The sequence below is a fragment of the Cynoglossus semilaevis genome, chromosome 8, assembly GCF_000523025.1.
Source record: "Cynoglossus semilaevis isolate Cse_v1.0 chromosome 8, Cse_v1.0, whole genome shotgun sequence".
NCBI classification, from domain to species: domain Eukaryota; kingdom Metazoa; phylum Chordata; class Actinopteri; order Pleuronectiformes; family Cynoglossidae; genus Cynoglossus; species Cynoglossus semilaevis.
Window position 1 is genome coordinate 2,305,367 of NC_024314.1, and position 24,069 is coordinate 2,329,435.

At 41.3% G+C, this 24,069-nt stretch overlaps 1 long non-coding RNA gene across 1 annotated transcript in view; it reads left to right on the forward strand.

Moving 5' to 3' along the window:
- LOC103381514 (uncharacterized) overlaps positions 1–23,655 on the forward strand; it is a 113,980-nt gene extending 90,325 nt beyond the window's left edge. Inside the window, exon 6 of the long non-coding RNA XR_521807.2 lies at positions 20,224–23,655. This is a non-coding gene — a long non-coding RNA (uncharacterized LOC103381514). The remainder of the gene's footprint in view (positions 1–20,223) is intronic.
- Positions 23,656–24,069: the final 414 nt, after the last annotated feature.

Sequence of the window (24,069 nt, forward strand, 5' to 3'; positions counted from 1 at the left end):
TCTCCACTAGAAAGGCAAACTGTTGTTTCTCCTTGCTACAGACAGTCGACAAACTTTGATTTCAGCTCTTTTTAACTTGTTTTTCACACAGTAAAATTACTTGCCATTGAATTTGCTCTTAAAGGCATTTATGTCCTCTTTTTTGTGGTTATAAAAAGTGCCAGAACTTTATTTATTTTATTTTGTGCAAAGCAATAACACCCAGTTTCTTTTTCCTGTTATTTATATGGTTGTTGTTATTTGATACCAGTAAAATCAATTTCAGCATATTTACTTTTTTTTACATCTTATGCTGCAGATGAAGTTGTTTATTTTTCACTGCTTCCTTGACTGGACTGATACATTTAGGACAGTCAACAAACAAGGTTTTTAATCAGATTTATCATGGAATAGCTGTAGATTAATCGTGAATAATCGTGATCATAATGTAGCATTATTAGCTCAATTTTAGCTCAATGTGTTTTTTTTCCTCTGATAATGAAAATGGGATTCTGAGTCATTTACACCAGTTTGTGTCACATTGAAATGGTAGGATCATTAATTATATAACTGCAAATGTTGCTTCATAGACTTGGTAGATTTTAGTCGTTCCTGTGCATCTTGACATTCGACGCTCGTCGTTCCTTCAGAACTTTGGTGAAGCCGTTGTCCTCATCAATAATAATCAGTCTACACTCCATGGCGCTCCATTCGACTGTTGTGTCAGTCATCCTGTCAGCCGTAGACTTACTTACTGCCCTCTCTGTGACGCTGGTCTGACACAAGATAGGCGACTGAGTGAGAGTTGATGCCTCCACAAATGCATGCTGGCTATTGAGATGGTATATTAAGCTCGTAGTCGTGATGTAAAATGTTTTCCCACAGTGCGAGTTATTTGTAATTTGGATTGCAACGGTAATGATAATGGTACAGGTTTATATAAGATAATCTCTTGTTTTTATTTTTCCTTTATCTGTAAGCAGAACCAATGAGGTTTTCAGCTTCAACAGTCAGGACGAATGACTTGCATGGAAATTATTTGGCAACAGTGGACATGTCTCTGCCTCCTGGGCATCGGGGACAGGCTGTATTATTTTACATCTCCTGAGCAACAGCGGTGTCTTTCCTTTTCTGGTATCAGGGCTCTATGCAGAGAATGTTATACTCCCGATCATTTGATACAGCAAAGTACCTGACTGGCCCAGTGGAAGGTGTGATGCTTTATGTCCTGCTCAACACCGGACAGCCATAGAGATTGGTTTGCAGAAATATGATGAGCGCATGAACCAGCTGAACTTCCTTCCCCACTTCCCACAAAAAGAGCTTTGTGTTTCTGCTCATTTTTACACAAAAAATATGTTGTTGTTTTTTTAACAGTTTAATATTAAGACATAAGACGTAATAATAATTATAGCTATATAGTATTCGTAAATAAGTATTAAATCAGTAAATCCATCTCCAGTGCCCCCTATTGGTAGAGCAGATGATGGGATTACAAATCAGTGCATCTTCCCCACTCAGGGACAAAGTATAACAAATTGAAAGTGAAATTAATTGGTCTCAATGCGCCCCCCTGCAAATGCTGTGCACCACCATGGGGGCCCACCCCCTACTTTGGGAGCCACTGCATTAAAATAATGCCACATGAGCAGCGACAATCTGTCCCAGAGTGAGCACAGGCACTGGCACTTTCCTCAATTTTTTCCTCAGACAGCTCTGAGCAGAAGGTTGGCTTTCGCTTTTCCACCTAGCGTTGAGCACATCCACCTTGTTAGAGCGGAGTCAACAAGATAGAAAGCAACAGTGACGGGCGGAGATAAGAGCTGCAGCGCCACCTGAAATAAAGCCAAGCCACCCACATGGCTGCAGGAAGAGACAACATTTTTACTTGTCATCTTTACCACAGTACACTGCCTCATTACAACCCTCTCCCACATACGCAGCGTGCACAGGGGCCGGCTAAATCAACGCGCTCTGTGGTTAACAGGTTAGGCTGAGATCATCTAATGAAACTGCGTCGTCTGCAGATGCAAACAGCATCGTGTGGCGGTGAGTTTGATTAAGATGAAGCTTATTACAGTCGTACAGTGTTTTCAGCAAACCCTCCACCCCCCCACGCCTCCCCCAGTCTCTTGGGTGGTCCCTCAGGACAACTTTCTTTTTTGTCTGTCTTCTCCTCCACGGCCTTTGTGCTGTGCCGATGGAGCACATCAGGAACACACACTCCTAAAGACAAACCCTCTCTGAGGCTCGCAGCTCTTTGCATCTGGCTCGCTCCCTTAAATATGAGTCAGCTGTTGTGCTGGCAAGTCCAACAACAGCTTTAATTCCTCTGCCTCCCCCTCCCTTTGCTTAAAGAGGGGGCTTTATGCCTGTAGGGCCCCCATCAGTTACCTGCTGACAGGCCGAGCATGACTGATGAGCTGCCCAAGGCGCCCCAGTATACTTTGTCAGCTGCTCATAATTTATACATCTTATCTCTGTCAGAACAAAAGACAGAGCGTGGCTTTATGGAAATGAAAACAGAGACTTGTTTAGACTCCAGCATGTGGAGTGAAGTGGACTGATCCTTCTGATAGCTGTTTCTCTCTGAGAGCAAGACGAGCCGCCTTGTCTGGATCTGAGCACTCCACACCCTGTCTGTCTGCCCACACCTTGACTCTCTCTCTCTCTCTGTGTGTGTGTGTGTGGCAGGTGACAAAGACATTTAACATGTTTTTCTTACGGAAAAATATCAGCTGTTGAATCTGGTTCTTTCTTGTTCTGCGTTGCTTCAAGGTATGACTTCAAATATTCTGAAAAGTAATCAGATTACAGGATAACCATCCAGCTGCGTGTACCTTCAATTTTTTCACCTCATATAAAAAAAAACTCCACCATGCCCCTGATTTTACTATGAGCATTTATGCCTTATTATTATTATAACTACTGTTAAAAAAAGTAATGGTTCCCAAAGTGGGGAGCGTGGCCCAATAACTTAAATCTAATTTAATTAATTAATTAACCTGATAATTGTTAATTGTGACAGACCTAATTTGTTTACATGTGCATTGTCTGTTTAACCTTTAAATTCTACAATACTGTACTAAATGATACAACCTATGACCTTAATCTCAGTCCAGCTACGTAGTGGGTATACATGAACAAATACAGAAGATTATTAAGATACTCTGTCAATATATTAAGATACTCCTTCAGTACATTGAGATACTCCTTCAGTGTAATCAAATACTTCTTGGATATTTTGAAATACTTCTTCAATATTTTAAGATACTCTGATGCTATATAATATAATAATATACTAAATACTGCTTTAGTATATTCAGGTTCTTCTTCAGTCTATTAGGTTAATCATACAATATATTAAGATACTCCTTTAGTATATTAAGATACTTCTGCAGTGTAATAGGATACTTCTACAATGTATTAAGATACTCTGACATTACATCAAGATACTCCTCTAGTATATTAAGGTATTTTTTGCAGTATATCAAGGTACTCCTTCAGTATATTAAGATACTCCTTGAGTAAACAAAGGTACAACTGAAATATATTATGATAATTCTACAATGTATTAAGATACTCCTTCATTATATCAAGATACTCCTCTAGTATCATCAAGGTATTTCTGCAGTTTGTTTGTGTGGTAAGATTTAAGTGACAGTACACCAAGCATCAGAGTTTCCCAAGCAGAAAAACAAACATTTCCATGGTTGTAAATCCTATGTTTTGGCTGCTGAGTGTCAGTAAACTACAGCTGCAGAGTCTTCAGAGATCCACATCAGATTCAGATGTACAGTTTTTAATGTACAGTACAAACATAAGCCTGTGTCCTTTGAGTTTGTTCTGCTTTCTGAATTACAGACTGTAAATTGACAGCGACTGTCCTGAAATGTGTAGCATCTGAACCTGTGAGTGGGTGAGCACATCATAATGAAGAGGATATTGATGTAAACCGTGTTGACGACACAGCAGAGAAAAGCAATTCATCACTGCCACTGGAGCACTTCCCCGGTCGGGGAGGAAATCTCTCCTAACTCTGTGCTTTGGCGCGTGCTATTGAGAGTGATTCATTTACTGACTCATCCTCAACTACTTTGTCAGATTCAAATTGTCCTGCCAGCTCTTTTTATTTTGCTTTTCTCTCGGCCTTGAACAAAACAAGGGATATGTGCGTACATGCAGCAGCCGACGGGGCTACCACAACACACGGTTCGACCTGTCTTGTTTTTTTAGTAATGAGTTACCACTTTAATTTTTATTGTTTTTTCCTCTTATCACTTTTAAAAGTTTTAAAACAACAAGAAATTATAGCTATTTTTTTAAACCTTTAGACTTAGTTTTCCACAAATATTTTTTGCTAAATTATTGTGAGAATGACGTACACATTGCTTCAGTCGTGTGCGAAGGAGAGACGGTGTGTGAAATAAGAGAATGATAATCCAGAACAAACAGTGACTTTGAGAAGACCTCTCCCAGACAGGTGTGTCTGCCGAGGTGATGAGGGATTGTATTATTCAGCTTCCGCTCTGAACTCCAACATTTCTATGTCAGACGGCTCATTATACACTCGTGCCGCGGCCGCAGACTCTGCGTTTGGAGGAGTGTAACCAACAAACCGGCTGTAACTATCAGGCGGAGGAGCGAGCAGATATCTAAACCGTCGAGCTGATACCCGCGTCTGTGAGTGCGGATTCTATCTGTTGCACTCGGAGCTGGCCGGGCAGGAGATCATTTGCACCCCCGTGACAAGTACATCATCATCCGCCTGTAACCTTAGCTCTGAGAGACGATGCAGGCTTTGTTCTCCGCCAGGCTCACTTGGGGATGTTTGGCAGTGTGCTGATAGATATGATTATCCTTAATGTCAGTGCATAACACAGTCCCTGATAACAGATTCTCTCAGTAGAATCCACAGAGCTTATCTCGCTGCTGTGTTGTTAGGCCGCCGTCTCTGCCTTTATGTGTGGGGAGATGCAGTGCAGGCATTTTTTTGCGTTTGTAATGGGATTCAATGCATAATTAAAATACATTTATACATATATATTTTTTTATTTTTCTTCCTAATGGCGCAGACAACATTTTAAGGCAGAACATTAGCAACCAGTCGGCGTATAACATCCTCTTTGATGAAGCGGCAGACTGGAAGCACAGGAGTTCTTGTTCCGTGTTCCCAGCTGTGCGTGTTTATGTCATCGTCGCACAGTTGCAGCAGAAGTGAGAGAGTCGTAGAAACACGAAAACTTTTCTTCAGAGCCGGTGTATTGTGTTGTGTAACTAAGTATAATAAAGCTGCCCGAGGCATAATTTCGACTGGTGCTGCCGGTGCCTGTCCACCAACTACCATCTGGTGTAAAGTTGACTCAGGTGATAGGTATCAAATGTCAAAACCGCAGTAACAGTAACTCTGGTGCCACCTGTGGACATTTGATGGAATGGACTAAAGTAGCATCGGGCCCAGTTCATCAAATCATGTTTAGCCATGTTATCACAGGTGGAAGTGGTGCATGGGTTTGGTAGCTAAGATAAGGAAATCTTGGACGTGGAGGTTGGTTAACCCAACATTCTCCGAGCGTAAATATGTCGACCGAGGACAGAATGCGAGATGATGGAATGTGCCCTTCAGTTTGGGAGGAGGTGATACCTCAAAGTTCAAGAAGAAGAGGTCAAATCTGATGGGTAACTTGATACCTCGTGGCAGAGTGGGCTCAACCCGTGGACCGAGAGCTTTAAGTCTGCACCCGGCACACCGCGACCTCTGTGGCTGCATCAAAAAGCTGGGAAAGGTAACCTGGGTTATGCTGCAAAGATCATTACTCGCAGTTATCTTGAAAGCCAAACCGAGATTAGAGCAAAGAGAAAAGACGAAGACAAATTGTTTTGTTCCACGCAGGCCGATGAAAGCCTCAGATTCTGAATGTTTTGGGCTGTGTTAAGAGGAGACGGTAGACAACCTCACCTGACACTTGTGACAGGGTGGAGTGTGGGTGTTGACATTGCAGTGACGGTGAAGAGGACATGGAGGAGGCCTGAGGGGGAGCAGAGGATTGTGTTCCGTTCCACTCAGCAGCCCGATGATGAGCCTGCAGGAGAGGACTGTGTCTACAGATTAGAGCCAGGAGATGAGACAGGGGCCTGGGAGGGGGACAGGGTGGGGTGGTGGAGTGACGGGTCTGGGGGAAGGGTGCAGACCTGGGAATACCAGCTGCCAGACAGTTCACTATGTGCAACACATGTCTCTCGGCACCTACTGTTCCACTATGCAAAGCCCCCTTCACCATTAAGATGACAGAACAGTTCATATCCTGTGCGGCGATGATAGATATGTCATATCTCTGAGAACTCTGTTTGTCTTCCACAGGTGTATGAGCTCTTTTTTTCCTCTCAGCAGACAGCGCACATGGCACTTTTCGACACTTTTCACCTGATAGTGATTTGGCATGCAGACAGTATCAAAGGGGAGATCTTTCCCATGCAATTATGGCAGAACATAATGGTGATGAGGTGTGTGGCACAAAGACAGCGCAGGATCAAAGAGCTGGAATAAAAGCTGATTAAATAAAGGAAGAGTCTTCCCTCCACTCAGTGACACAATGCAAAAACAGTCAGTAAATGAGCACTGCTGAAATAGAAACAGTTCAGCTTTAGCAGTTTTAAGTGTTCCTCTGTGTGGAAATGAGTGTGTTATACACTAAGAAGGTAACAAACTTTGGACTCACGGGCTTTAATGGGTTCTACAACTTTACCAGTTGGCCAAGTCAGGAGCAGATAGATGGAACGATGGTGTGAACCAAGCCTTTAATATCAACAGTTTTTTTGGCCAATCAGACAAACTGCCATTGATTAGACCTGAGTGGAATTTTATTATTATTCATTATTATTCATTATTATTCATTTTTTGAAGACTTTTTCAGAAACTTCTTATTATATTATGTTCCTTTTGATCAATGGTAGATGTACAAAAAATGTTTTTTTTATTTGAACCATATAAAAGGTCATTGCGATGTATTTTAAGCCAAAGGAATGCACTTTTATTCATTTTCGAGAAAGTTCTATTTTTGACGACTGTTATAGGAACTCATTATTATAGTATATTATAGTAGTTATCTATGGTCGATGTACCAAAACAGTGTATTATTTTCTCAATTTTAACCATGTCAATGGTCATTGCGCCATATTTTAAGGCAAGTGAGTGCATTTTATTTATTTTTTCAGAATCTTATTAGTATATATAAATACAGTTACCTTTTGAGAAAAGTAACTAGTAACTATAACGAATTCTTCCAAAGTAAGGTGCCCCACACTGATGGCTAATAACGTGCAGTTGTTCTCTGTAGTCTGCAGCCCTGAAGTTCCCTCTTGTCAGAGATTAGCTGCCCGCTCCATGCTCAGACAGCTCAACCCCCTCAAAGGAATTCATTCACTCATGTTATGACTAATACTCTAAATTACAAGTTACCCAGAGGTCACCTATCACTTCTACTTCCTGCAAACAAGACTTGTGGTGCTTCGGCAAATTCCTCTGCCGCGACCCGAAAATTTGCCACATGTCAACATGATAAATGGAGAGGCCGTGGTAACAGACTCTGGATCATTTGCCAAAAGTCTGACTCGAAAGTTCCCTCCTCTGAAGTGAGCTAAAAAAACGTGTCATTTCCTCTAATTCAGAGCGGAGGTGTGCAGCTGTTAAAATAATGACTAAAGTTGATGGACTGACTTGTAACAGGCTGGCCACCCAGCCATCCAGTGACACCCCGCTGCTCCTGAATGCTGCCAGTGATTTAGCTGCTCGGCTAGGAAAATGAATTTATTCACAACATGCTGGCTAACTCTGACTCATAGCCTCCGCACTGTTGATTAAAATATCATAATTTATTACCTGGCATGTGTTTCCAAAAAGAAGCAGGGGAAGTTCAAAGACATAAAATAATTACTTTTTTAATTTATGATCCCTGATTTAAAGACTTTAAAGACACGATCTTTCGTTGATAACCGACTCCGAATGATGAAGATGACGTATAAGGACATTGTTTTTAGGAGTTTAAACAAATTCCTTCACAGTTGCAGTGGAATATTTGGCCTCTCGTGACCTTTCGAGGGAAGTGAAGTCCTAGTGGAGAGGTTGATAGGTTTTTGGACTGATGCTTAGCAACAGCATTCCTGTTCTTTAAGCAGCAGTGAGCCCTTCACTGCACCCTTTGATGTGGCTGTCAAGGCAGATTTATTTCCTCTTAACACATTGTCTCCTTGTCCGCTAACATGAGGGGATAAAGGAGAGGGATGTTTACACTTTTTTGGTGGTAATTAAATTGTGTTGCTTGTGATTTCTCAGTTGAGGTGAGACATACTGTACGTATTGGTGGATCACGACACGAGAGTCACACTTTCTGGTTGTTTACGGAATATAAGTCATAAAGCACATTTTGAAACGGCAGTAATAAACCACCCGACCACCAGGAATTGACATGTTGATGTAGCTGTATAGTTCGTAGAGCTACAGTAGTGAAGACCTGGCACCAGTGACTGAGACTGTAATTCCTAATTGGCACTTTTAATCAAGTGAAAACTTCAGTGGTCTTTATCTCTTATGGACTGAAACCAAAGTGGGGAAATAACGAGTTGACTCCAAGGTTCAAAGAAGACACTCTCCTTTAGTCGATGCTGGTTCGGTTCTAGAAATTTGACGACTATCCATGTGGTTTACGCTTGGAGACATAAAACAAACAAGACAAAAAAAATGGACATGTTAAAGATAGAAGAGTTCGCAGGTGAGATCAGATGAGCAGCGCTGAGCAGAGATCCTTCCACATTGACAGCAGAGGTGTTAAGACAACCATACAGCACCGAGGTGAACTGACAGTCTGTGGCCTGGCCTACATTAGTGTAGACATCAACTTCATGATTAATCTTAATTTATTACAGTCATGATTAACCATGATTAATCCTAATGAATCCACAGCTACAGTGATTAGCTATCAGATTAGTAATCAGATTAAACATGTCATTGATTTGACATCGTTTTCATATTAACTTCTTGATTCCAGCTTCTTCTAAATTGACATACAGTACGTAACGACAGACCCTGAATGCAACACTGATAATTATGGCCCTCTCTGGGTAACTTTTTATAAGCACCGTGTGACATATTCTTGGCCTCACCACTCTGACTCTGACACAGTCCTCTCTTTCAAATTGGATATTTTTATGTTCACTCCAGTTCTTGTGACACAGTTCAAGTGTCAGGACATGAAGGACTTCCTGAACTGGCCTAGTTTAATGTATCAAATATAGATTTCTGTTAAATAATTTTTTTTTTCTTATTCTCAGAAGATATAAGAAAACATAAAACATCAGATAACTCCAAATGGCCGTTTGACTGATCCAGGGAGAGGAAGTCATTGTCATCATTCTGACAAGTCTATCCATAAGTCACTGTCCCAGTTCCAGCAGTGGAACTATTTTTTATATCAGTGATGGTACTGGCTTGGATGATTGTTAGAGGGAAAACCTTGAATGATTCAGAGATCCTGCTGCACCGAGGCCCTGAGGCACGCCAGACATAGATATTTATTGAGTCAGGGTGCTTTTGTGCGCCAGCGCCCCTGCTGCCAGCTTATTAATCAACGTTAACAAGTTGTCTACAGGTCTGAACAAAGCATGCATCGGCATTTTTTTTCTACCAGAGAAAGTTAAATCCTGGTTCACAGTGATCACAGGCAGTTTATCTTTTAGGTGATAGATGATGACATGCCGCGAACCACCTTCATGTATTCTTCTGCCAACTAAGCTTTCAGTGGATTCAGGGCTTAGAATTTAGCTGAATGCTAAATATTTTTTTAATCCACCCTGAAATGGACTTTGGTGCTGGCAGGCTGACTGGTACCAGGCTGGTTAGGCTAGAGTGGAGAATAAAAATGGAAAATTCAAATGTAGCAACAAAACATTGATGCTAAATGGGAGCTCTAAACACTGTATGTTATTGTCAGCTGATGACTCTGTGCTGGGCCGTCACTGTCAGCAGACCTTCATGTGATACGATCACATGACCTACTGTGAGTGTTGTTGTTTTTTGGATGGGTTGTACTGTGACTTGATTTTTGTCCTAAGTTTGTTAAGTTTGTCAATTGGACAAGCTCTGAAGTTGAAACTCTTATTTCCTTTGGCGCCGCCCTCTGACTCTGCTGTCAGCACACCTCTGGCTCAGAGGAACGTCTGCTTCGCCACATCATTAATCTGTGACATTTCACTGCTTAATCTTCAAACAGGCGGCAGCAGCAGAAGACAGCCTCGTGTCTTTCAGCGCGATGCTTTGGTAAACAACCCGTCGCATCTCAGCAGGGCCGTCTTCACACTGGGTTTCGGTTGTAGGCCTCGGCATAATCAAAGCTCTTGTTTGAGATGTGAATGCCTCGTTTTCAGTTTGGACATCCCCAGTAATTTCTCACCACTAACAAAGCTGCCCACTGCCTTCTGTTCTGAGTGGAGGCTGAGATCCAGATCTAAAGACCTTATTTGAAAGTGCTGGTCATGCATGCAAACAAGGGGGTGCTATGAAACCATAGCCTTTGTCTGACACACAATAGCATTTCAACCACTGGGGAACAGCTTGGATCTCCATAGAACTGGCATTACTTTCATGTTAAGTGACACTGAAGGCAATAGAGTGACCAACTTCTCAGAAAGCCTCCACACATTCAACTCTTTCACTCCTCTGCTCTTTCACAGTCGCTGGATTGGGACATTATTTCATATTCTTTTAAAGTGGTGCCAAGCCATTCTTACAGCCGCGGCTTTGATCAGGCCTACGATTTGTGGAGTATATGCTAACGGCTATGAGTTGACTGGTGGAGCTCACCCTAGTAGGTGGCTGCAGCTATCGCATGTCTTAAACATGAGACAAACAATAGTGGAACATTGTGTTGTTTTTTCCCCGTGTAATTAAATGACACAGTTCTAACTCTGTCGAAAGTAACGCTGTTGTTCTCGTTGTACTCAAGTTAACTCATAGTATCGGGGTAGACGGATTAGCTAAAACAGGCTAACCTTTTTACTAGTCTGACTTTAACCCCTCTTCTCCTGTTATTACACTTAAACTATACCTAATGTAAATGTTATTGAAACATTATTGCTATAACTGCAAAAGGACATGATTCACATAATAAAATCAAAATACTGCTTTCTCACCATGTAACTGTAGATTAGTGTAATATACCTGGATTTGCCCATGGGTTGTGTTAAAAATATATTCAGATATATAATAGTTCTGTAAATATGTTTTAGATAAAGATAATATCCAAGTGAGTTTCTGTATCTGGGACAAGTACTCTGTGTTTCTCAAAGTACGTGGTGGCCCAGAATTAGCTGTAAAAGGTCATTCAGAGGTTAAATAGTTTATAATATAAATGAGTAAAAATCCACAATCTGGTGGTTCTTAAACTTAGGAAACTGATATTAAATAGTCCAAATAGCAGTTCATGATAAAAGTCAGTCAATTCTTTTTTAAATATATGTGAATTAGTATATATTTCATTTTGTATTACTAAAGAGGAAGCTAAGCTCCATTTCTGCCCAGTAACATTCGTCACAGTTGCTTTCAGGGACCGGATAGTTTTCTGCTGTAGAAGCACAGGGAAAAACAAAGATATCATTGAAAATAAATTAAACCTTTTATGTGTGGGGGGTGGACGGGGGAAAGGGAGGGTAGAGCGACGGGGGGTGGCATGTTGTTTGATCAGTGACCAGGGAGGAGCACTTGATGCTGATAGTGGGCCGCAGTTTAAACTCTCCAGAGGGATCGACACTTCTGCCACAATTGTGTGTGGGTGTGTGTGTGTGTTGGTTAAAGGGGTGGGGCGAGGGTCAGGTGGGGTGCACACACAGAGAGGCCTGTTCTCGGCTTTGCATTTGCATCCTGTGCCCATGGGTGGCTGTGTTAATAGTGTGGCGACCGGGAAGATTAATTGTGGACAAGCAGCAGGATTACGAGGGTCTTTGTGAGAGCAAAGGGAGCACTGGGTGGGAAAGGCCTGTGATCTGTGAGCCTGAGAGGAAATTAGTCAGGGCAGGCAGAGCTGCCTTTTAACACCCAGGCACCGAGGAAATGAAAAGCCCTGCGCAAGGAGGATATTGAAATAAGTCGCCAGAAAATTGTTGACATTCTTGAGAGGCCAATATCATTAACATTCACCGTGTTCATTTGAATGTGTGAAGAAGACGAGCACATTATGAAGGGTAAACTGGGAATAAGTTAAACCCCCAACAACCATAACAACCATTATATCATAAATATAATGATAGACAGTCATGATCCTCATCAACATCAGATTAAAAAACAATCGACTTTACAGGAGTTTAGCAGATGATTCTGAAGAACAGGAACAGAAGAGAAAACTCCCAGACTTCCCTGCAGCAGGGTCTCCACTCTCTACCACAGAAAAAAGAGAAAGTGAGCAACACAGTGGTCTCATGCCACCTGTTGGATTGTCCTCACATAGCAGCACAAACTCACACACTCATCTGTTTGCTGACCCCTGTCTGACCCTCACCTCAGCTATGTGTGGGAGTGCTGAAGGAGGACGTCTTAAAGAATTGGTTTATTTCACCAGTGTTATCCAGGTTCAACAGTTCTGCTGCTAACTGACTCTTTCAACATTCAAACAGTGCAGCAAACAATGACATGACATGATGTGAATTAGGAATGATGGAGAAGTTAGTTCCAGTTTAGTCATTAGAACAGTTTGAATGGGATTTTAGTTGGAGTGGACAATACATCAAAGTCAGTTTGGATTCTGTCGACTAAACTCATTTAAAAAAAAAAAAAAAACAATGAGTAAATGGTGAAATTTCAAAATAAATATCCGAGCTGGTGTGTCTTGATTGACAGCTGTGGTCACGTGACGACCACAGAGTCACTAAAATGACTGTGGTCGTCAGGAATTTGTGATGTCAAAATGGGCTCATAAGCCACAATAGGTTAGAAAGGTACTGTACCTGATACTTGTATTGAGTATTTTTCTAACTTTTGTAACTCGTTATGTTTTACATCCACTTTTGTACTTGTGCTAAATTTTGAGTGTAGATTGTTTTGACAACATTTTACCCTAAAATCACCACCACCAGCCGCTGCTTTAAAGAGCCGTTAACACCGTTTTGAACAAACACACACACACACAGGAGAATTCTCTCTTAGCAGACTGTTTACTTTTTTAATGTTTGGCTGCTGAGCTTGTGGCTCTCGCATCAGTAATCATTTAAAAAAATAAATAGGTAAGCATCTGGACATTTAGGCCTCTTAATTAAAATAATGGTGTTTTTTCATTAGTGGAGAAATCATGAAAAATAGCCTGTCATGGCGAGTTTTTAAACCAGATGAGAAAGCTGGACCATCGGGCGTGGAGGTCTTTCAAACAAAAACACTGAGGCGTAATAGTTGATAATTGAATGTAATTGTTTAAAGCAACGTCGCTATGCGCAAATAACAGTAATTTAAAGGCAGATTGCTGTCACCTCCTTATTCTTGATTCAATTACATGCACAGGCTATTGACTGGTCTCATGGGTTGAAAATGATCTGCAGATTAGTTTCCGTCACTCATCAGGGGAAAAGCCAGCCTCCTCAGGAACAGAGCGGCGGTTTAATAACAATAAACTTGGCAGCGATCCATGCAAACACAAGATGTGCCGTTGCAGTGGAAGCTAGTCGCGCACCTATGAGCATAACCAGACTTCCAGCATCACTCGCCAGTATGTGGAAAGATATACGGTTGCAAATGCGCGTGTGACATGATGTGCTTTGAAATGAATTCCTTGTCCACAGAGTCTTGTGTGATTTGCAGTCTCGGGGCAGAGCATCTGAGACGTAGGCTTATGTTTCAAGTATGTTTTTGAGCCGTGCCAAGATGTTGCACCAGTCATTATTTTCCACGAGTTTCTGCAGCGCCATCGTTTATCAAGAAGATTTATTGGCAGATGGACCTCCAGATGTTCCCAGTATCTTTTGCAAGAAGAAGGGAGAGCAGGTTTTGAACGTTAGTCAGACACACCATGACACTGTACTCCTTTGTTGTTGCTGTTTGAAAAGGAAACACATGTGGCAGATTAGGTCTAATTAAGCTGAATCCAAATGGTGTGCTGATGGTCTGTGGCGCCTGGTGTCAGGTGTGAGTCAGGGTCTACGCTTGAGAATAATACGTAAACAAAATCCACAGAAAACAGAACTATCTGGCCAGTTTGACAGTTGTGCTTGCATGTTTTCTGATGACCAATCTCCTCAGTTTTATTGTTAACATGTACATCACTGTGCTGCCTTTTAAACATTTCATGGGATTTTTTTGTGCACTCTAACTAAGGAAATGTTTCCAATTATTTTTGTAGTTACTGGTAACACCAATAGGGGGAGACAGAAATCCCCAGCTGCAGGCTGCTAAGACATTTTCTCATTATACTATACCAGATGAAAACCCTAATCTTTGGCTTTTTTTCCCCCCTAAAATTCATTAAGTTTTGAAATTAGTCACAGCTTATACAATCATCTGTTGTTTGAAAAAACTTTTTAAATAATGTGTGTGCATTTTCAACAGATTACTCAAATTTAAAATCCAGTGGTTATATATCTTTCTGAGTAAAAAGCATCCTTTTTTTCATCCAACTTTTACAGTAATGTGTCGACGGCGGTGATGAGAAGTGATATCCCCTGATGTGAGAGGATTATGAAGTCAGTAGACATTGCCTGGAACACTGAGGCTGATTTCATTTTTCATTGCCTCATTTGGGTTTGAGCCAAACTCGTCCGTCACTGTCTGGAGCTAAATGGCTGCTTTGAAAGAGGCAACAAAAGAGTTCAGTCATTTAAGGAGGAGGGGGGCGGGGGGGGGGCAGAAACAGTTGTTTGTGAGTGGTTATGGTGAAATAACCTTGGGAGGAGAGATAAGAATCCACTGGGCCACTCGTGTTGTCACTAACGACATGTGACATTTGGGTATTAGAGCTGTTTCAAGTCAGGGAGCATAAGAAATTTGTGTTTGAACAACCGGCTCTCCATCCCGTGCTGCGTGATCAAATAGGAACAGGTTTGGCGCGGTGCTTATAGCGGATGTATCCATAAATTATCATCAAAGAGCTCGCCGCCGTTATTGTACGGCTTTGGCCTCCTCGCATTGAGCTTCAGCTCACGTCCTCCTACTCCTCTCGCTCGCTCTCTCCCCTCATATCTCAGCTGCGACTTTGTCATGCAGCCAAGCACGTAATATGCTCTGAGCTCTGTATCATGTCCAATTATAATTAGCTTTGTCAGGCCTGAGCCCTACAACCCTCATGCAGATAATATGATAATATGTCTTCATAACCAAGTGACCTTACATGTGCAATATTTCTCTCCTTCTCAGGATTGCATGTCAATAAAGTAATGGAGTCTGGGAGGCAGTGGCAGTGGAAGATTTAGATGATTGGGCTCTCAGGTGCACTGATGTATAACCGTTGTTATTCTACCTGTCGGAGTTGTATACACAGCTGGGTACTGCATGGCCGTAGCCTGGCCCGGGCAGAGAGCCTGCTTTGAAAAGAAATAGAAGACGTGGCCATTTGGACTCTCTGTAAAAACAGATTTGACTGAGTCAGTAGTCACAATGTTGGGCCTCACAGTGGAAGAGTGGCTGGGGGCTCTGCCCCCCCCAAACTGGTCTGAGCCCCTGTAGTAACTGTGGGACGTTCTTTATGGAGTTTAAGGACAGATAGGATTTGATTCAGTGGTTCTCAAACGTATTATACTCAGTATTATACTACACCTGAGACATTAGACTGACCAACATTAGACTATAGCAGCATAGGCATTCACTCAGGAGCCTCTAGAGAGCGCTTGCGTACCACTGGTAGTACACGTACCACAGTTTGATAACCATTGATTTTGATTGATTAGGCAGTCTTTATTGACCTGAGGTTTGAATATGACTGTGGCCTTAGCAACAGAGGATAAATGTATGTAATATGGTTGGTTTAGTTTATATTTATTGTTACATTTTATGAAAAATGAATGTGTTTGTCGTGACATTAACAAAACTAATCCTAAGTGTTTGTTATTGTCCTTTTAGTTAATTAGGGTGTTTTATTAAATGTGTCGTTAAAACCAATAGCTTTAATTTGTTAGTCCACACGAGCTGTTGTTAAACAAACAAAAGGCAAAAATGATGATTCACCTTTTTGACTAGTTACTGTAATTAGCAGGTTATATTGGTAAATGTCTTGGTATTTAAAAAAACACGTAGACTCAGGGTTTTTATGTGTAATAAAAGTGCCAGTAAAGTAAAAAAAAAAAAATTTCTCAGCACAGAAAAAACCACAAACAAATAATTAGCACCTGTCTTCATGCCCACTATTTGTGAAAATACCCATTGATCCAGGGACAAATGTGACAGACATTTTGCAGGTGGAGACTTTTATTGCAGTGCAGCAGCTATTTTTCACTAGTGGCTTTGTAAAATTAATTAATAAGTGTTGCCAACCCCTCAGTCGCTTGCATTTGATTAAACCACTGCTTCTTACTGTACTGTAATTACAGTCTCATGTATCACAGGAGTACTCAGACTGTTGGTACCATTACACCTGGGATAAGGCAAAAGAGTGTTTTGTTGCAACATAGAATCTCCGAGGAAACTTGAGTTGTTACATGGTAACCTGAACAGTTCAAGGGACAACGTTTTTAATCACTGTTGCCCTCCTGGACGCAGGCTCCTATTGAATGACCATGTGTGTCAATCACATCCACTCACGTAAGCTGTCACTCTCCTTGCTTTATCGTTCATCTTCTTCTAAAGAGGGTAATCTCTAACAAAGTTGACATGGTCATCTATTGAAAAGATGGAGTAGACCACAAAGTCTTGCTCCCTTTTTAAATGGAAGCTGCTTGTGAAGTCGTGACAGGCTGTGGTCTCACTAACACTGACGCACCGTAATGAGGGAGCCAGAGGTGAGGCCCGTCTCTGCACGTCTGGGTGCATTTCCCTGAGTGATTGATGTGTTCCAGTCAAATGAAGCACTGGGCTGAGTGATATGACACTTGTCTCGCAGTGACACACGTGTTCACGGCTAACGGTTATTGGTGTTGATGGGCCCCACTCCACTCAGCCAGCCGAGCACAGTTATTTTGATCCCTTGTTCTTTTATTTCCGTCCCTCTCTTCTTGTTTTCCGTCTTCTTGCCACATTGAATCAGGGTTGGGAGATGGAGGCCGGACCCTCAGGTATTGGCTTATTAGGGATGAGAGGGGATGAGAGGAGTAATGGTGAGCAGGCAGCTGGTTGGGCATCAAACATCTGATGTGAAGGAGTATTATTGGAAATTCAATTCAGTCTGCTACATACATCCTGACTGATATAAATGAATTATTTTGAATTGTTATTATTATTATTATTATTATTTAGACAGGTATGTCCAAAATCTGGCCTATAACCTGATGAATAGTTATTAATCATGATCACAATAACAATTAATCACAATTAATCATTATTAATTACGATCCGTATTCATAAATATGACCAAAAATGTTTTTCTTTTCCTATATATTCCTGGAACATAAAGTAAAATAACGGCAAATAACAATGATGGAATTATCCAAATGGAAAAATTGACAAAAAAAATGCAAAAGTATACTTCGGAAAGTAAACATCATTCTGCTGATGTGTAACATTGAATTAAAATATTTGTATCTCAATATTTTAACATTCGCTAACAAGATTATAGTGTTCATTTCATCAGCACTAGTGTTATATATGAATAAATGTGTTTGTAAACGCACATGCTCCATCATCCAGAGTCACTGTAAACACAACCAAGTATTTACCCCCCCCCCCACCTCTCCCCCAGTGTCTGATAGATGTGGTCGTCAGTTCCAGTGGTCACAAGATGGTCACCATCAAACACTATCTGCTGCTGGTCTCTGTGACAGCTCTCATTATTGGGGCCCACAGAATAGTTACCAACTGATAAAAGCATATCACACTGTAGAGGAAATTGAATTCTGGAGGACATAAATTCTGACTGGGTGAGATCCTAGTCTGAGGCTAATTTAAGGCAGATTAATTTAATTTAACTGACACCCATTCTATCTCGAAGAAGTCGGTACATAGCATAACGTAGCCCTGTTGCCGTGTGATAAGAGGATAGTCGTTTTAGACCGGGCTCGGCAGCAGCTGAGGATCAAGCCCTAATCCCATTGCTGTAACCTCTTTTACTCAACATGGTGGAGGATGCAGGGTCTGACAGCCATTATTCAGCCAGGGGATTTTTAAAGTCTTTGGCTTCAGTCTGATCATTTAATTGACTGCTGACCTAAAGCCGCAGGACTACCTTCACAAAGAGACAATTTTCAATGTCAATATTCCATTTTTATTTAGACTGATGTCCAAATTGATGACTCTTTTTTTTTTCAGAAAATGTAGTTTTGTCTTGTATCTCCTGTTTTTGTAGCTGGTCTTCAAGTTTCTTCGACTGTATGATGACAAAGAAACAGATTATACACCCTGGGTTAGCATCCTGGATTAGTGTTCATTTAGTCTACCTATCTTTACAATGTATGTTAATAATTGTAATAAAAACAACAACCTACCTTTCACAAATGTATTCTTTAGACAAAAACATATCCTTACAGTGGTGGTCCACAGAGATAAGTATTTAAGTGGTGGTGGAATTGTTGCATACATTGAGCTCGTGAATCTGCCATAGGTTAAAATGAGTAAATATGTAATGTGATTAATCACAATGTGTATCATTACTCAGCCTCTAAAGCAATTATAATAATTTTTTGAGTTATTTATCACTGTGCAACATTATGCCTCACACCCTACAAAAACACACATTTTAAAGTAATGTTCTCCAAATTTTTCAACCTAAAAATACCCATCATCTTTTAAATATTTTTAAAATATATTTTTAAAATTATTTCTCTTTATTATAACATTGATGTTTGTAATTTATAATGTGTTGAAGAGTGATCTTAAAGTATATTGGCTAAACATCACTATAAATATATATGTGTGTGTGTATATATGTATACTGTATATATATATATATATATATATACGTATATACAGTATATGTGTGTGCAAATATATGTAAATAAATATATATTTATATATATTGTAGCCAATACACTTTAAGATCATTCTTCAACTCCTATATATATACATATAAATATACACATATATTTATATATGTGTATATATGTTTATATATGCATACGTATGTAAATGCTTGACATATGCAGCGGGTGCTATAGATGGGAGATATTCAAATCAAGCAGGAACTAGTGTATTGTTAAACATCATTCCAAATATATAAGTCAAGACCTCAAGGAGAATCTTTGCCCTTCTGATCGTGGATCATTTTTGAGACACAAAACGCCGTGTGAAGCAATTAATAATGTCTAATTTGCCTTTTCACTTCTACAATGTGTGTGAAAAATGGCCTTTATTCTCAAAAGAGAGTCCTTGTGGTTGAGCTGTCTAACTGGTTAATGAATCACAGATGAACACTGACGCAGATTAATCTCCCACAAGTCCCTGGGTAATATGGCAACCATTTAAAACTTTAATCAATAACTCTGAAGTTGAAATCATGCAGGCGCTGAGCTCATTTGGTCACAATAAACAGAATGCAGACTGCAGCCTGCTCTAAATTATGTTGACAAGCACAGTCACGCTAAATCACTGGAAGTGCAAAATAAATGTATGCATAAGTTTATCAGCCGTGCCTCCGTGTTTCCACTGGGAGAGGGAGGATATCAGCAGAAACAATAGTGGAAATGAAAGATTAATCATCTAAACTAATACCACCGTCCTCTCATATTGGCTGCTTCGGGTAATCTCCCATGAAATGTGTTCTGGATATAGGAACAGGAGCCTGAGTAACATTTCATTAACTATCACATGCATCAGTATTTTCTAAATGTCAGTCAGTTTTACCAAACATCTTCTCATATCTGTACGTGGTGTTTCTACCTTATATAAATGTAGAAAACACGTCACGTCCGCATTAAGAAGGTCACCGGTTCAAGCCCTGCTGGTAGCTCTTGGTATTTCTGGACGGTGTTTGTGTGGTTTTATGTGTTTGTGTGTGGCTTTCTTCCCACAGTCCAAAAATATGCTAATTGGAGATTAGGCTAATTGGACGATTTAAATGGACCATGATTGGTTGTTGTCTCTATATGTGGTCCTGTGATGGAGTGGCTAACAGATTGTTGTGTTCCCCACCCTAGGCTCACTGACTGCTGGGATTGGCTTCAGCTCCCGCCACACTGTGAAAAGGATTAGGTGATACAAAATGCATGGACGAAGGAAATCTCTTCAGCAGGTAATTAGTGTTTTCACATTTTATTGTTCAAAACATTTCCCAGTCCTGTGATTCCCTTGTAGCAGGTTAGAGGAAAAAGATATTCTTAAGTACTGTATGTTATGAAATATGTTTTGTGACATTTTAGCATTTTTCTCTTTTTAGTTTTATTGTTGCTGTTTTTGCTACAATTAACTACTTTGTTCATTTTCTTATGTTTTATATGCTACACTAATTTTAGTTAAGTCGAGCTAACTCTTACTTTTACCAAATAACATATATTTTCCTTCACTTTTATTGAAAAGAGCATATTTTAAACAATTTGAAATGTGTAATTTCAGCCGTTCTGCCTTTAGTACCACATAATTACTCTAGGATGATAGAAAAATTAAGAAAAAATTGTTTCATGAGATTAGCTTTAAGGCTACCTGTCGACCATTTGCAGTTTAATCCTGGGTCACGATGATGATTGTTTTATTGTTGCTGTTTTTGTTGCTGTTTTTGCTACAATTAACTACTTTGTTCATTTTCTTATGTTTTATATGCTACACTAATTTTAGTTAAGTCGAGCTAACTCTTACTTTTACCAAATAACATATATTTTCCTTCACTTTTATTGAAAAGAGCATATTTTAAACAATTTGAAATGTGTAATTTCAGCCGTTCTGCCTTTAGTACCACATAATTACTCTAGGATGATAGAAAAATTAAGAAAAAATTGTTTCATGAGATTAGCTTTAAGGCTACCTGTCGACCATTTGCAGTTTAATCCTGGGTCACGATGATGACCCTGAAAGGCTAAGAGCTCGGTGCGGCGTGAAAGTGTTCAGTACCAGTTCTTCCTGGTGATTTTATTGTCTCGACCGTGATGTCATGGATGATACATCTTCAGACGGTCATACGCGGCCTGGGCATGACCCCGTGCTGCGTTGTATAACCAGGGTTTTTATTAGAATGCAGGAGCTCACCGCCAATAGAAAACAAACAGTCTTTATTTGTTTCCTGTAACACACTGAAGCCGACGTGTGACTACATGTGCAGTATATAGTGTTTTAATTTGCTACTATAGCTTGTAGCCGGGGCCTCTCCAGTTGCCTGCAGACACTCATGAATGTCAGACTTTTTTTTTCTTTTTCATTTTACACTGATGCAACAGCATTTTATGACCCTCCTCTTCATCTTCCCAGTTCTCATGAATCTGGCCCTGATCCTCTTCTCAACTCCAGACAGATGATGTGCAGTCGCAGGCTGTGCACTTCCCTCATATGTCTCGTCCTCCCACTATCCCTTTCCTGTGCTCCATCTTTCAGAACTGTAACCTACAGTTGCCAGCTGTGCAGGGAGCCCCAGAGTGTATTTATGGAAAGCTGTGCTTTATCACATACAGCCGTGCAGCTGCCTACTCTTCTGGTAGTGCAGCCTTCCTGCCTCTGGCCATGTTTTTTTTTTTTTTGCTTTGGTGGTGGTTAGATCCCGCTCTGCTGCTGTTTCTTTCTCCCCAGCTGCTGCCCTGCTGGAAAGGAGGTGGGGTGAACTGTTAATGGCCTGTAGTCTGCAACCAGCAGTGCCCGCCACCGCCATTAGGACAGCGTACACAACCCCTTCTAGTGAAAACACCTTAACAAAAAACAACCGTTCAGAGTTTCAATGCTCCTCCAAGCATCTGCTAAAGCAATCACGTATGATTGTGGGTGTATTTCTCCGCGCCGGCCTCTTGTTGATATTTTGATGTGGTGTTAATTTATCTCCCTCATGTTTGGCTAGGTATGAGAGCGTAAATCTGTCGTCGACTGCAGGGGGCCTGGTGATGAGCTGCCTCCTCCTTTGCTGACCTCTTGTCCCCAGGTGGTCAGGGTGAAATACATTCTTCATATAGGGGTCCCCTGTGTCCTCACAGCCAATTGGGATGGAGGGCTCTACACTCCCTTTCCCCCGCTTGGCATATCAGGGGCCATACATCTTCTAGTGGCGCGGAGCTTTACGTAAGGTGACAGCTCCTCACACTTCAGTGTTCGGCTCACCTCGAGTCGCTCAGATATGTGGAATAAAATGAGCCCGCCGTGGTGATCGGATGAAGGTGGACCGAGTGTCCGCGGGCCGCCGCGCCCCATCCTCTCATCTTGTCAGAACAGGCCTGCTGGTAACTCTCCACACAAGACAGAGTCTGGAGACGCATCAGAAAGGAAAGCTGGCTGCAGACAGGAGGAGGAGGTGAGGGGGGGCTTTGATGCCATCGGAGGTGATGTCAACTTTGCTTAGACTCAAGGGTGGTGTTTGAATATGCCGGCCACTAATATGGCACCGGTATCTCTGTCCTCATCTCTGTCTTCTGTCTTCATGTACAACGTGGGCTGCTCTCCCCGGCTCCTGACAGCATCCTTTCACATCGTGTTATTGCATACACTGAGGCGCAGTCCGCAAACCATCACTCAGCTTTTTTGTTTGAAAGTCAGGCTGCTGTTTGCTGTTAATGCACTCGCCGCCTGTATTAAAGTGATGGGAATATGCTATCTGCTTTCCTGTCAGGAAATCATTGGCAGTGGAACTGGAATATCACTCACATGCTCGCTTTTTATACCGCCCAAAGCGGCAGTGAAAGACACGATATGACAAGTGGGATATTGCAGTGCGTAGACTTCAAATGCTGACAGAACCTGCTGCCTTCAACAACTCTTAGGAGTCTAGACTGTGTCTCTACTTTCTGTACAGAAGCAAAAGGTATGTATTTGTCTGTCTAAGGCAGAAATACACTTTTAATGGACACTACATTGACCATAGGTACAAGTGTGAGTGTGATTTTTTTTTTTTTTTGGCAAACCGTCCAATGTGCACCTTGACCTCACGCAGTCACTGCTGTGATTGGTTGAATCTCCTCTTGCAACCCTACGAAGAATTGAGCAGTAGAAGATGAATGGATTCCCATTGCTCTAACTCAGCAGAACGATCAGGACCCTTCTGTATCCCCACTGTTTGAACACTGTACTGAATTCCGCGGCGATGTGTTAAAACTCTCCTTCGATTTATTTGCTTGGTTGTCCACGGTGACTAAAATCAGCCATCACTTTAAAGGCACAGAGCAATAAGACACGGCCCTGCAGTGTCTTCGGCTGACTCTTCTGCCCCTGTCAAGTCCCCCTTCAGTCTGGAAGTCTGAGCAGTCGTGTTGAGGTTGACATGATTGCCTTTAAGCAGCCCCTCTTAGCCAGTGACACACAGCTGCAGTCAGGCACCTCCTCTGACAGTAAGAGCACCATGATGGATTGCCTTGCCAAAACTGCTGATCAAAGAAGGTCGGAGTTCAGATGTGTGTCTCGCTGCACTGGGCATGAGCAATCACCAGAGGTGAGGCTTTTTTTTTTTTTTTCGTTTCAGGATTAGTTGCCTGACTGAGCTGCACAATAATTATGTAAAAATAAATCTGTGCTTTGACATGGTAGGTTTTGTTACAGTGTTTTTGTGTTGTTTTTGGTGAACTTGGAGTATGGTAGGTTCAAAGACCTGAAATATTCTTAACATGAGTTTTGTCTTTTTGTGCTGTGTCCTGTATCCATTTTAAATGTTTCTGGCTGTCTGGTACCCACCCCCTTGAGGTAATGGCACCTGGTGCACCTACCCCCAAACAACGACCGTATCCCACCACCTCACTACCTGCTCTAACCACCATTCACCCCCACCCCATACGTGGAGAACGTTCACCAGTCAGTTAAAGTTTCAAACCCATGGCCTTCCAATTAATTTATGATGAATTGGAAGGTCATGTCTTTGTCTGTGA